Source organism: Mauremys reevesii, linkage group 12 (genome assembly GCF_016161935.1).
Source record: "Mauremys reevesii isolate NIE-2019 linkage group 12, ASM1616193v1, whole genome shotgun sequence".
Lineage (NCBI taxonomy): Eukaryota > Metazoa > Chordata > Testudines > Geoemydidae > Mauremys > Mauremys reevesii.
In genome coordinates, this window is record NC_052634.1 from 19,220,587 (window position 1) to 19,233,462 (window position 12,876).

At 54.1% G+C, this 12,876-nt stretch overlaps 1 protein-coding gene and 1 non-coding gene across 2 annotated transcripts in view; one reads left to right on the forward strand and one right to left on the reverse strand.

Annotated features, from left to right (window-relative positions):
- Positions 1 to 12,876, forward strand: part of LOC120375473 (zinc finger protein 271-like) — a gene marked incomplete at its 3' end in the record, with an annotated part of 430,987 nt that overhangs the window by 322,030 nt on the left and 96,081 nt on the right. The window lies entirely within an intron of this gene.
- TRNAQ-CUG lies at positions 4,161 to 4,232 on the reverse strand. Its single transcript has one exon. It is a non-coding gene; the product is annotated as a tRNA-Gln (tRNA).

Below are 12,876 nucleotides of genomic sequence, written 5' to 3' on the forward strand. Positions count from 1 at the left end.
AGAACCGAGGGGTCCGGGTGCCCAGCCACCTCCCTGCTCTGACCACTAGACCCCACTCCCTTCCCAGGGTGGTGCAGGGGTCAGTGGGTCTGTGTCTCAGCTCTGCTAAGGGCCTTGACTGATGTTCCCAAAGTGCTTCCTTCTGAATCCAGCACATCTGCCCCCCACTCCGCCCAGTCACTGCCCACCCATGTGTGGGGGCACCAGCGCTGTGCCGGGTTGTGATGGGAAATTGTCCAAGCTGGCCCAGGAGAGACGTGTGTGTCCCTGCTGCCCCCTGCTGTTGGGGCTGAGCCCTGCTCTGTGTGTGTGTGGTGGCTTTGCAGAATTTTGTATCCTGCAGCAAGTGACACACACACATATTGACGCACAAAGGCACTCACACAATCCGAAGAACACTCACACACAACACACCCAGAGGGGCATTCTAGCCCAACCCCCAAAGAGAGAAACAATCACACCCCCAGCCACACTCACAATCACACACACACCAGAATATTTACAATTGTGCTCAGAGACACAACCGCACACAGTTCACTCCCACTGCTCCCAACACAAGGACCTCCTGCCCCACACAGCGTATGCCGAGGCCTGTGGAACTCACTGACACTGGACAGCTACCCATGATAATGGACCTTTCCAGGAGACCAATAGACATGGCCATGGCGACAGAGGGGGCTGGGCTCCCAGGGTCTGACCCGGGCTGAGACTGGTTCTGACCTAGAGGGGTCTATCCAGCAGGGGGCTGCGTGACCCACACACAAACCCACCACAAGCGCTTTTCTTAGCGGGTCTCCCAGGCCATCCCCCACCCTGCCCTGGGTTGGGTAACAAAGGGGCAGTATGGGACACTGGGCCGTGTCACAACCCAGCCCCAGCCCCCCACTCACACACGCTGGTGAGTTGGGTTACTGCCGAGGGATTGCACAAGAGAGAGTCAGAGCCAGAGAGAGAACCCAGGAGTCCTGGCTCTCCCCCTGACACACACTGTAACCACTGGACCCCACTCCCCTCCCAGGGCTGGAGATAGAACCCAGGAATTCTGACCACGAATCCCACCCCCTCCCCCGCTCTGACCACTAGAGCCCACACTCCCCTTTTAGATTTTAGGCTCGCAGCCTCTTCTATCCACCCACCCCACCAGCCCATCCCTTTGCTGCAGGTTTCTGGGGTGTCACCCCTGCTCTGCATTCCCCCAGTGCAGCCCAAGGCTTTTCCTCCCCCCAACCACACATCCTCTCCCCCCTCGTGCTGGATCGTCTGCTTGGCCCCCTGCCCCCTCTCGGGGCGCGCTGTGCGGCGTGGCTGGGGATTGTGCAATGGCCCAGCACCAGGCAACACAGAACGGACACCACAGGCCCTGCCCTGCCCCACCCCACCGGAGCTGCTCTCCAGGTGCATCGGAGCCCAGTGCCCTGCACCTTGGCCCTCCTGCCCCACAGGGGGTGAGCTGCAGCCCCCGCCACACTCCACAGAGGGGAGAAGGGTCAGGCCAGCCAGCCCTTGTAACATGGGGAAATCACCACTGGGGTCGACGGTATGGGGGCTGTGACATACAGAGAAACAGTTGTTGCGCCGAAAGAGGGCAGCAGAGCACACACAGACACACACACACACACTTGCAAACATACACAAACACCCGCACAAATCCAGCCAACATCAACACAACTGCTAACAGATGCAAACACATGCACAAATCGAGCCACATGAACACACACACTTGCACCGCCACAAACACAACCCCCACAGCTGTAATAACCCCCCCCCAAAAAAAAAACCCTTAGAGAAAACCACACATACACATGATCTGAGCTCAAAGAGCCGAGAAGCGATAGAAATCCATCCATCCATCCACCCACACACACTCCAGCCCCATTCTGTGCACACACCTTGGGTCACTGTGACACTGAATACTTCAGTTGGATGGGGGGCCCAGCACCATGGCTATTCCCTGCCCCCCAGGGCTCACAGGGGGTGGATTGTGGGGGCACGGGGGTATGATCCAGTGCGAGCCAAGGGGGGGTTAGAGGTGGGGATGAGGCTATGGTTTCTGTACCACCCAGTTCCTGGCACAGGCTCCTTCCGGGATTTGCATTTCTTGGTAATTTTCACCCCATCACCACTTCCTGCCCAGCTCCCTCCTGCTGTGCAAGATGGTTTGGGGGGGGGGAAGAACCCAGGAGTCCTGGCTCCCAGCCCCACCTGTGCTAAGGTACGAGACTCCACTCTAACCCCAGCGCTGGGAATGGAACCTAGGAGTCCTGACACCCATCGTCCTTTCCTCTAACCACTAGACCCCACTCCCGCCCTTTTGGGGAGCCAGGACTCCTGGGTTCTGTCCCCAATTCTGGGAGCAGAGTGGGGTCTAGTGGTTAGAGCAGGAGGAGCCAGGACTCCTGGGTTTTATTCTCAGTGCTGCTGTGTGACACTGGGTCTGTTTCTCCTCCCACTTTTTGGATATGGAGCCTGTAAACTCTCTGGGGCATGGCCTGTATCTTGCTTTGTCTGAGTGGTGCCTGGCCCAATGGGGTCTGATCTCAGCTGGGGCAGGGACTGTCTCTGTGTCTGTGCAGCCCCTGGCACAACGGCGGCCTTGATTCTGCCTTGTCAACGGCAGTGCAGAAAGCCCTAGTGCCAAAAGAAGATTGGTGGGGGGAAGCTTTGCAAAAATCGGTCACACCAATAGGAAACCAGCCCCAGCAGTTTGTGACTTCACTTCCCAAAATTAGATACACACACACACACACACAGAACCCTGCTCAAACCCCCCCCCCTTTGCCAATGCACCACCTCACCTTGTCCAGGGAGGTCTAGGCAGGAAGCTCCGTGTGGGAGCGGTGATGGACGGCACCATCAAGGTAGGTTCTGGAGATGGTCCTCCAGGTGTGGGCGTCTCGGCTCCAACTGGCACTGGGCTTATGCTGGGCTGTGTTCAGTTCCTCTCTCTGGTGTGCGTCCCGGCTCCACAACCCCCCCCCGCCCCCTGCTCTTTCCTTCTGATACAAAAAATATCCTCTTCCTTCGCCCCAGAGAGAGACACCCACGGTACTGCTCAGCGCACGCCTTCCCCGCACCTTCCCCCCCCCATTCCCAGAAGCGTGCAGGAAGGGACATTGGGGAGAGCCCGTGTCCCGAGGGGAGGGTATGGGGGGGCTTGCCCCCTCCACGGAGCATGGGGGTGCCAATAGGCACCTATGGATGGTCCTCCCAAGCAGGGCCAGGATGGAAATGGGGGGCCCGTTCCCCCAACATGGAGAATCTGGGGTGCAACCTTGCTTAATGGGTCAGTCTGTCCTTTCTCTGACTGTCCCATTCCAGCTTCAACTAGCGCTTGTGGTTCATTCGTTCTTTTTCATTCCTTTCCTTCTCTAGCTTGTGTGTTCTTGCTTTCTTTTTTCCCCTCTACCTTCCACGCTCTTGCTTTCTTTCCTTCTTTTTCTCATGTTTTTTCTCTCCCTTTATTTCTTTCTCTGCCTTTCATGTTCTTTTCACTTGCTCTCTCACAAGTTATTTTTTTCACTCGCTCTTTTTCCACGCCCCTTCCGAGCCAAGCGGGTTCTCCTCGCACACAGATTTTGACAGGTTTTCCTCCTGATCAGCCAGTGGATTAAGCACGTCTTCAGTGGGTGTTTGCCATGCCAGGGAGCAGGCTGGCTGGGTGTCTTTGTGGCCGTCTGCTGTCCATGCATAGGCATGGTCCTCCCCTCCTCTGGCCCTGACCTCGGTTGCTCTGTAGCTTTTAAACCTTCCCTAGGAGCTGTCAGCACCAGCCGCCTCTGCTCCAGGTGCCCAGAGGAGGAGAGGTGTGTTGGGCTCTAGCCTGGGACTCTGCCTCCCTCCTGCCTAGCCCTGACTATGAAGCCTGGCCCTGGCCCTCCTTCCTTTAAATGCCATGTGGTCAAGAGGCAACATGTGGCTGCAAGCAAAACGGCCAAGCTTGTGGGCCTCATGTGAAGCAGCAAGAATCCCAACCACCTGGTCAAACCACAGGCATCAGGGTAACAAGTTCTAGAGCCCCAACCAATTTTGGCCGTTCACCACCCAAGACCTGGCTCCAGTGGGCAAGTCACCCAACAGGAGGGGAAAGATTGGCTCTTGCACAGCTGGAGACAAGGAAGTTGAGCACTGTGAGCTCTAGGGCTTTACCACAAGCCAACAGAAGGTCCCACTGAGATTTGAACTCAGATTGCAGGATTCAGAGTCCTGAGTGCTGCCCGTTACACCATGGGACCAGCTCAGGGTGCCTTCTCTGGCCATCAGTGACCCTCACGGGGCTGGCTTGTGTAAGGGACAGTTGGCCCCTTACTAAAACTTAGTGGGGAGGTTGGTTGGCTAGTTCCCAGTCTCAATAGAAGGGGGAAGGGTCAATGGGAAATCAGGACCCTGAGACTGACAGGCTCCTGGGGAAATGGTCACCAACTGGTAGGGAACAAGTGAGAATTTGTTAATGGAGAAAAATTCCTGGTGAAAATTGGCAAAGCTGTGGAGAGTTTGAAAAGTTCCAGTGAATTTACACATGAAGATACAAACAGAGAGACAAACACACACAGAGAGAAAGAGAACATCACAGACTGCACAGGCCCACACAGACATAAACAAAAACCAAACCCACACAGCACCCAGAGCCATACACACATAAGGGAAAGCCACACAAAACATAGAAAGAACAAATCCACACCAAAAAATAAAGCTAAAGCCCACAACAAGAAAGCACAAAAACCACATACCAAAAGAATACTAAGCAAAAAACCAATCTGCATGCAAAAGTCATACACACACGCACACAAAACTATGCAAGGCATCCACCAAAATCACATAGGACCCACATGCACATCAACACAACAGACAAAAAACACTGACATACAGAAAGCCAGGCAGGGTTTGAGTCTCACAGCGAAGAGGGTGAGCACACAGGTGGTTTGGGGAGCAAAGACTGAGCGGGAGTTGGGGGCAGTGCTCTGGGCTCTGCTTGACCCCTCCTGACACAGGCGGCTGGTAGATCTGTGGAATCTGCCCTGCTCTCTGTAAAGCAAGGGGACCTCGGTGTCTTCTGAACTGCAATTGTATTTTCTGCAGGGCAAAATGATTGGCAGAAGCTATTTGCTTAAAGAAAACTAGTGCTCCAGGTGAGGTTTGAACTCACAACCTCAGCATCACTCCACTCAGCACTGCTAAGAGAAGTATTGTGTGCTAACTCCTGATGAACTGCCAAAAAATTAACAACCAGTTCCCTCCTCCTCACTCCACGAGGGGGTTGTGCCCCCTGGGACTCCTGCCCCATCTAACCTACCACATTCTTTGATGCCCCCAACCTGGGATCCCTGCCCCATCCACCCTCCTTCTTGGCCTGCCTGCCTGCCCCATCCAACCCTTGGGACCCTTGCCCTCATTCAACTCCCCTGTTCCCTGTCCTCTGACCACCCTGACCCCTATCCACCCCCCCGAACTCCCCTGCTCTCTTCCAACACCCCCTCCCTGCTCCCTGCCCCCTTACCACGCTCGAGGCCGGGCCGGGGGCACTGGACCAGGCCGGGGCTGAGCCAGAGCCGCTTGGCAGGGCCCGAGCCCAGAGGGGGGAAAAGTTTGACTGGAGCCAGGCTTGGCAAGGTTAGCTGGGGCGGAAGAGTGAGGACGGCTCCAGGGAGGCATGGCAGGGCCCAGCCCAGTCCTGCTCCGTCCGAGCACCCCGGCTCCGTCCGAGCGCCTCCGGCCCTGGCCCCGGCCCTATCTGAATGGCTCTGGCCCCATGGCCAGAGCCTCTTGACCAGGGCCGGCACCGCTCGACCGGGGCCAGAGCCGATTGGCCGGAACCGGGGCGCTTGGCCAGGCCCGGGCCGGAGCCAGAGCCGCTCAGCCGGGCCCGGAGCTGCTAGGCCGAAGCAGGACTGGGCTGGGTCCTGCCATGCCTCCTTGGAGCCGTCCTCGCTTCCCCGTCCCAGCTAACCTTGCCAAGCTGCTTCTTGTTTATGAGCCCTCCCGAGTCCCAGGCTTCCCGCACGAACATCTGATTCGCGTGAAGCAGGGGAGGGGGAGGAGTAGGGGGAAGGGGGAACCAGCTCTATCACACAGAAGGAGACTCACAGGGGAGAAGCCCAGGAAGCAGAGGAGAGCTGGGGCCGGGGGCGGGGTGGCCATTTTAGAACCATTTGTCCTGGGACAACCAGTTCTAAAATGGCTTCTAAATTTAACAACCGGTTCCTGTGAACCGGTGAGATCCGGCTCCAGCTCACCACTGCGCTAACCCATTGCACCACTGGAGCCCTACTCAGGAATTGTCTCTTTGTTTCATAGATGGATTAGAGGGGTGGGTGAGGGGGTTGCATTAGCTAAAACAAATCCATATTAAAGGCTGCAGAATGGGAGCCTCCTTCCATGTGATAGAGCTGGTTCCCCCTTCTGTTGCTGAGGGGAAGGTTGGTGCTTTGAGCCCACCCGGTGCTGGAACATCCCATGGGTGAGATTAACGGGACTCTTGGGAAGGAAAGGGAAGAGAAGAGAAGGGAAGGGAAGTATTTTCTATCCCTGCCTAGCTCCACTGGTCTCCTGTGGCCCTTTCGGCTCTCTGCTCCCCTGTTGGGGAGATGCAGAGACAAGCCCCCATCTGGGTGAGTCACCGAGAGGCTGTGTCCCATGGCGTGTGTGGGGTGGGGTGGGGAGGGGAGGAGGAGGGGAGGGGTGGGATGGGGCTCAAGGAGAAGGTTGTGTGTGACAATGTGGGGTGGGGTGGGGTGGAAGGGGGGAGGGGGAGGGTGTGTTCCTTAGGATAGAAATAATGGAAAACACAGGGGTAGTGACAGTGAAGCTCCGTGTCTGAGTGTTATGACCCTGTGTGGTGCTGCCGTTCACCTTCCCCTCCTATGGGCTCATCTTTCATTGAATCCAGCATTTTTTCACCTGTCCTCACCACAGAGGTGTCCCACATGCCTCAGCTACCGATTGTCCCTCTTAGAGACGCCGAGGACTGGAACTGATTTCAGCTGCTGGACAGCTCTGCTAGGTCTTTATTCATTTGCACAGGAAAATGCTGAGTGTTTAAATTCATTTCAAACCCCCTGTCCCCATTCAGCGAACTCCTGAACATACTGGAGATGGGTCTGGAAATCGATTTTCATTCGAAAAAGGTTTTAAAGGGAATCACTTGGATTCGAACTAGGAACCCATTACCCTGCAGGGAAACATTCAACCACTGATCTATACTCTCAACAAGGAGTGTCATGTATAGCCCAGAGCAGGAACAGTTTTTACCCTGGGAATTAGTAAACTTTCTCTATACAAACACCACAGCTTACAAACTCCCCACCCTCACTCTGTGTCACCGGAGCACAACAACAACTCTCCTTGGGGCACACACAGCTCCCCAGCTCCCTGCCCGTCAGTCTCTCCAGCATTGCTCCAATCCCTTAAAGCAGGGTCTCAACCTCAATTTACCTTAGGGCCAGTGCCAGACCTCCAGTCCTCCCAGTGGGCCAATAATGTTACTCATACCGCCCAGAACCTGCCCCCCAAAACTCCACCCCCCCCCCCACCTGCCTAAGGCTCTGGGAGGGAGTTTGGGTGGGGGCAGGAGGTCTAGGGTGCAGGCCCTGGGCTGGGGCTGGGGATTGGGGTGCAGGAGGGGTGCAGGCTCTGGGGGGAGTTTGGGTGCAGAAGGGGTGAAAGGCTGGTCTCTGGGAGGGAGTTTGGGTGGGGGAGGGGTTCTGGGGGGCAGGCTCTGGGATGGAGTTTGCAGCGCTGTAACAAGGGCCAGGCGAGTGAGGCACTTGCCTCGGGCGCGCAAAGTGGAGGGGCGCAGCTCTACCACGATCAGCGGCGCTTCGGCGGCAGCTCTACCACTGCCACTTCTTCGGCTGCAATTCGTCAGTGGGTCCTTCTCTCCGAGAGGGACTCAGTGATCCGCTGCCGAATTGCCGTCGAACAGGGGCGGCTCTAGGAATTTGGCAGCCCCAAGCAGTCATGCCTGCGGGAGGTGCACCGGAGCCGCGGGACCAGCGGACCTCCCTCACGCATGACTGCGGAGGGTCCGCTGGTCCCGTGGCTCCACTCGACCCCCCGCAGGCATGACTGTGGAGGGTACGCTGGTTCCGCGGCTCCAGTGGACCTCCCGCAGCTGCGGAGGGTTCGCTGGTCCGCGGCTCCGGTCGAGCATCCGCAGTCATGCCTGCGGGAGGTCCACCCGAGCCGCGGGACCAGCGATCCGTCCGCAGTCATGCCTGCGGGGGGTCGAGTGGAGCCACGGGACCAGCGGACCCTCCGCAGTCATGCCTGTGGGAGGTCCGCTGGTCCCGCGGCTCCGGTGGACCTCCTGCAGGCATGACTGCGGAAGGTCCGCCAGAGCCGGCTGCCGCCCTGCCAGCAAAATGCCGCCCCAAGCGCGCGCTTGGCGCGCTGGGGTCTGGAGCCGGCCCTGCCGCCGAAGGATGAATGAAATGGCGGCAGCAATTGGGCGGCAGTGGGTCCTTGTCTCCGACAGGGACTCAGGGACCTGCCGCCAAAGAGCCTGGAGCCGGCCCTTGCCTCGGGCACAAAAATTCCTTCTTATGGCTCTGGGAGTTTGGGTGCTGGGTGCAGGCTCTGGGCTGGGGCGGGGGTTAGGGAGAACAGGAGGAAGGGTGGGGGTGCAGGCTCTGGGAGGGAAATTGGGGGCAGGCGGGAGGGGGTGTGTGGAGGGAGGGGGTGCAGGCTGTGGGAGGGAGTTGGGGGCAGGCATGTGTGGAGGGGGTGCAGGCTGTGGGAGGGAGTTTGGGGGCTGTGGGGTGGGGAAGGAGGGCGTGCAGACTCTGGGAGGGGCCGGCAGCCACTGGAGCAAGCAGGCAGATGCTGCTCAGCTCCGCTGCACTGCTGGGGCCCCTGGGGGGAGCGCCTAGGGGCAGCAGGTGGGGCCAAGGGAGTGACCCAGTCCTAAAACTGCTGGAGCCCCACTAGTGAGACCTGGGAACCAGGACTGCCAGCCAGACAAACACCTTTAAGAGGAGGCGTCCCTCTCCCTGTCAAAAACTGATGATCCTCCTTCAGTTCAGTGTCAGCCTGAATTGTTCCTTATCCCGGCAGAGCCGGAGGACTGAAAGCAGCAACATCAAACCCCTGTGTAGCTCACAGGAATGGACATAAACACTCCCTGGTATCTGAGGAGATGTTTAGCTTTGCCCTTGGTCAACTACAAGGCTAAAGGGAAAGGAGGTGGCACCAGATATAAAGAGTGAAACACGACACATCATAGTTATGCCCATAGTGGCTGCAAAATCTTTTGATGTACTTCTTCTTATCAACAGTGTATTGTTTTCGCTGGAGCCTAGGCCTTGACCAAGAAATTTGTACCTTGATAAAATAATCGACTGCCCCTGGTGAAGGCAATGGACTTGACACCCACTGGGGTGTCCCTACACAGGTACAAGTACTAACAACATGGCTGCCTTTTAGCCATAGATTTTAATCAGGGCAATACATTGATACAAACCCCTGTTAAATAATTTCTCAGCCTGAGTCCTTCACCCACATTCCTTAGGGCATTGGGCCACCATGTGGACGTTTCATTTCCCTCCTCAGTTTCACACAGAGACACAATTTCCTTTGCACAGATCCATGAACAGCAAAATCTTCCTGTGTCTCTTGTCTGAGCCAGGGCATTTGATTCCAGTGAACCCTTCTCTCCTGCAATGGCGATAGTCAGACAGAAGGGTCATGGCACCTGCATCCCTGCCAGGGAGATATTGGCTCGGCTCTTTCTTTCTGCTGCTGAGAAAGTCCATGAAACATCAAAGGGTGGAATGCAATGCTGAGTTCATGCACCAGCCCCCTGTAAAAATTTCAGTGCCCCAGAGAAATCCTGCCGCCTGCTGTTGGAACGATGTGCCAGAGATTTGACTAGGAAAGAGATTGTCTGAATTGTCAATGTGGGGAATGAACAACAATCTACAGCAATGTCATTCACACAAACACACTCTAATCATGCTCCAGCAGGAAGGGAAATGGGCAGAAATTCTCACTGTTCAGCCGAGAACACACTTACACTGATGCGCAGCCGTGAGTGTGCTGGGGAAACTGGTCTGAGCAATTTGAAGTGACAATTCAGCGAGAACAGAATTATCATGCAATGAAAGGGCTGCATATCAAGTAGCTGTGGCTGAGTGGTTAAGGCACTGGGCTAGAAATCCATTGGGGTCACCTGGTACAGATTCAAATCCTGCCAACTATGCAAGCACTGCACTGTTGTTGTTATTATAGTCTTAGTGCCTGAGCAGCCACAGTGCAAACTGGAGCCAGATCTACTTTCACTTAAAACGCTGCTATAGCACTCTGGAATAGACAGTGACTGGAGGGGTTTTCCCATCCGTGCAATAGCGGCATTGATAGAACAGTTCTTCCTCTTATTTAGCACTATCTAACCAGGGCTTAGGTCACCTTAACTCTAGGGGTGGGTGGTCACACCCTGAGAGACGTCGCTCTGCCAGTGAAGTGCCCAGCGTACACCAGCCCTTATATCCCTCATGGTATTTCAATGCAGGCACTGACCTGTGAGAGGAAAACATCAGCTCACAAACACAGAGACTGAATTCCCCACATTTAATCTCACTGCACTTTCCAGAAAGTCACAAAATTCAATTCATTCTTGCTAGGACAGAGAAAAAATAAGTGACACTAAGTTTTTGGCTTGGTTAAATAAAATTAAGTGTTTAATCAATATAGTAAAAATCTGTCCTGATTCCTCTAACTAACACCATCGCGTGAAATAGGAACAGAGACAAATCTTGTCAGTGAAGACTAATTTCACAAATGATCTTCCCATTATTAATTTCCACACTGCCCCCAGTGGAGGTCTGGGCATCTCCAGTGTCATTGCTCTGTATTCACCTTCCCCTAGAATTGTTCTCGGACATTTGCGTTCCTCTGCAGCATGGGGCTCGGGTCACTTGCTGGAGGATTCCCTGCACCTTGAGGTCTTTAAGCCACAATTTGAGGACTTCAATAACTCAGACATAGGTCAGGGGTTTGTTACAGAAGTGGGTGGGTGAGATTCTGTGGCCTGCATTGTGCAGGAGGTCAGACTAGATGATCATTATGGTCCCTTCTGACCTTAAGTCTATGAATCTATGAATCTAGTCCCGAATTTGGAAAATTGTGCAGTTCAGAATGTGAATAGTGACCCCATCTCCTTCCTGCACCTGCTCTACATTGCTCCAGAGCAGCTTCTCCCCCTGCAGAGTCACCCCAGCATGGCAGTGCAGCCGCCCAGGGTTCAGCAGAGGCCCCTGGCAAGTACAATGGGTGCAGCCAACAGCCTGGTGTGCCTGGCAGTGAGGCAGCTGTAAAAAAGCAACCCCCGCCCCGCCCCCAGAAGTACAGAGACTGAATTCCCCAAATTTAACATCATGACCCCCTGTAGAAAGCCACACGTGTCAGTTGTATTTTCACAGGGAGATGCAAAAATCAAGTGACACCAATTTTTAAGTTGAGTAAATAAAGTTGAGGAGATAGTTATTAACCTCACAAAAATATACTAAAGATCCCTCAACATAACACCTGAAGGTGAAATATGAACAGAGACAAACCTTGTCAGCAAAGGCTCATTTCCCAAACAATCCTCAAAATGTTACTAATTCCCACCCCTCCTCCACAGGAGCTCTGTGCAGTGTAACTGTTCTGCAGGCAGCTTCCCATTAAATGCTGTTGTGGGACATTTCCAGGCCTGGAAATGTACCAACGACAGAATTTGAAGAGCAAACCTGGCTCCTCGCACCAGGCAGGATTTGAGTGTTTTGTCCCTGTCACTTAGTCTTTGTCAATAGTACAGACGCCAGGGGCAGGACTCCAGGCTCTGCTTGAGGGATCCTGGCACAGGGGCTGAGGGAGAGAAAGGATTGTAGATTCTCACCTGCACTCTGGAGAGGAGGTAATAATTGAAGGGGACATTTTTGACTCTTCCCCTCCTCAGTGTCCTTGGGCTGGAATTCTACATTCCACAGGGCCAAATGAGGGGGTGATGCCACTTGGTTAATCATCATCAAGGATGTACAACCTATCCTGAAGGATAATCCCTCACTCTCACAGATCTTGGGAGGCAGGCCAGTCCTTGCTTACAGACAGCCCCACAACCTGAAGCAAATACTTACCAGCAACCGCACAACAAAAACACTAACCCAGGAACCTATCCTTGCAACAAAGCCTGTTGCTAACTCTGTCCACATATCTATTCAGGGGACACCATCATAGGACCTAATCACATCAGCCACAGTATCAGAGGCTCGTTCACCTGCACATCTACCAATGTGATATATGCCATCATGTGCCAGCAATGTCCGTCTGCCATGTACATTGGCCAAACCAGACAGTCTCTACGTAAAATAATAAATGGACACAAATCACATATCAGGAATTATAACATTCAAAAACCAGTTGAAGAACACTTCAGTCTCCCTGGTCACTCGATGATAGACCTAAAAGTCGCAATATTACTACAAATAACCTTCAAAACCAGACTCCAACGAGAGACTACTGAATTGGAATTAATTTGCAAACTGGACATCATTAAATTAGGCTTGAATAAAGACTGGGAGTGGATGGGTCATTACACAAAGTAAAACTATTTCCCCATGTTTATTTGTCCCCCTACTGTTACTCACACCTTCTTGTCAATTGTTGGAAATGGGCCATCCTGATTATCACTACAAAAGGTTTTTCCTCGTGCTGATAATAACTCACCTTAACTGTTCACTCTCGTTATAGTGTGCATGGCAACACCCATTTTTTCATGTTCTCTGTGTATATATCTATATATCTTCCTGCTGCATTTTCCACTGCATGCATCTGATGAAGTTAGTTTTAGCCCAGGAAAGCTTATGCTCACATAAATGTGTTAGTCTCTAAGGTGCCACAAGTACT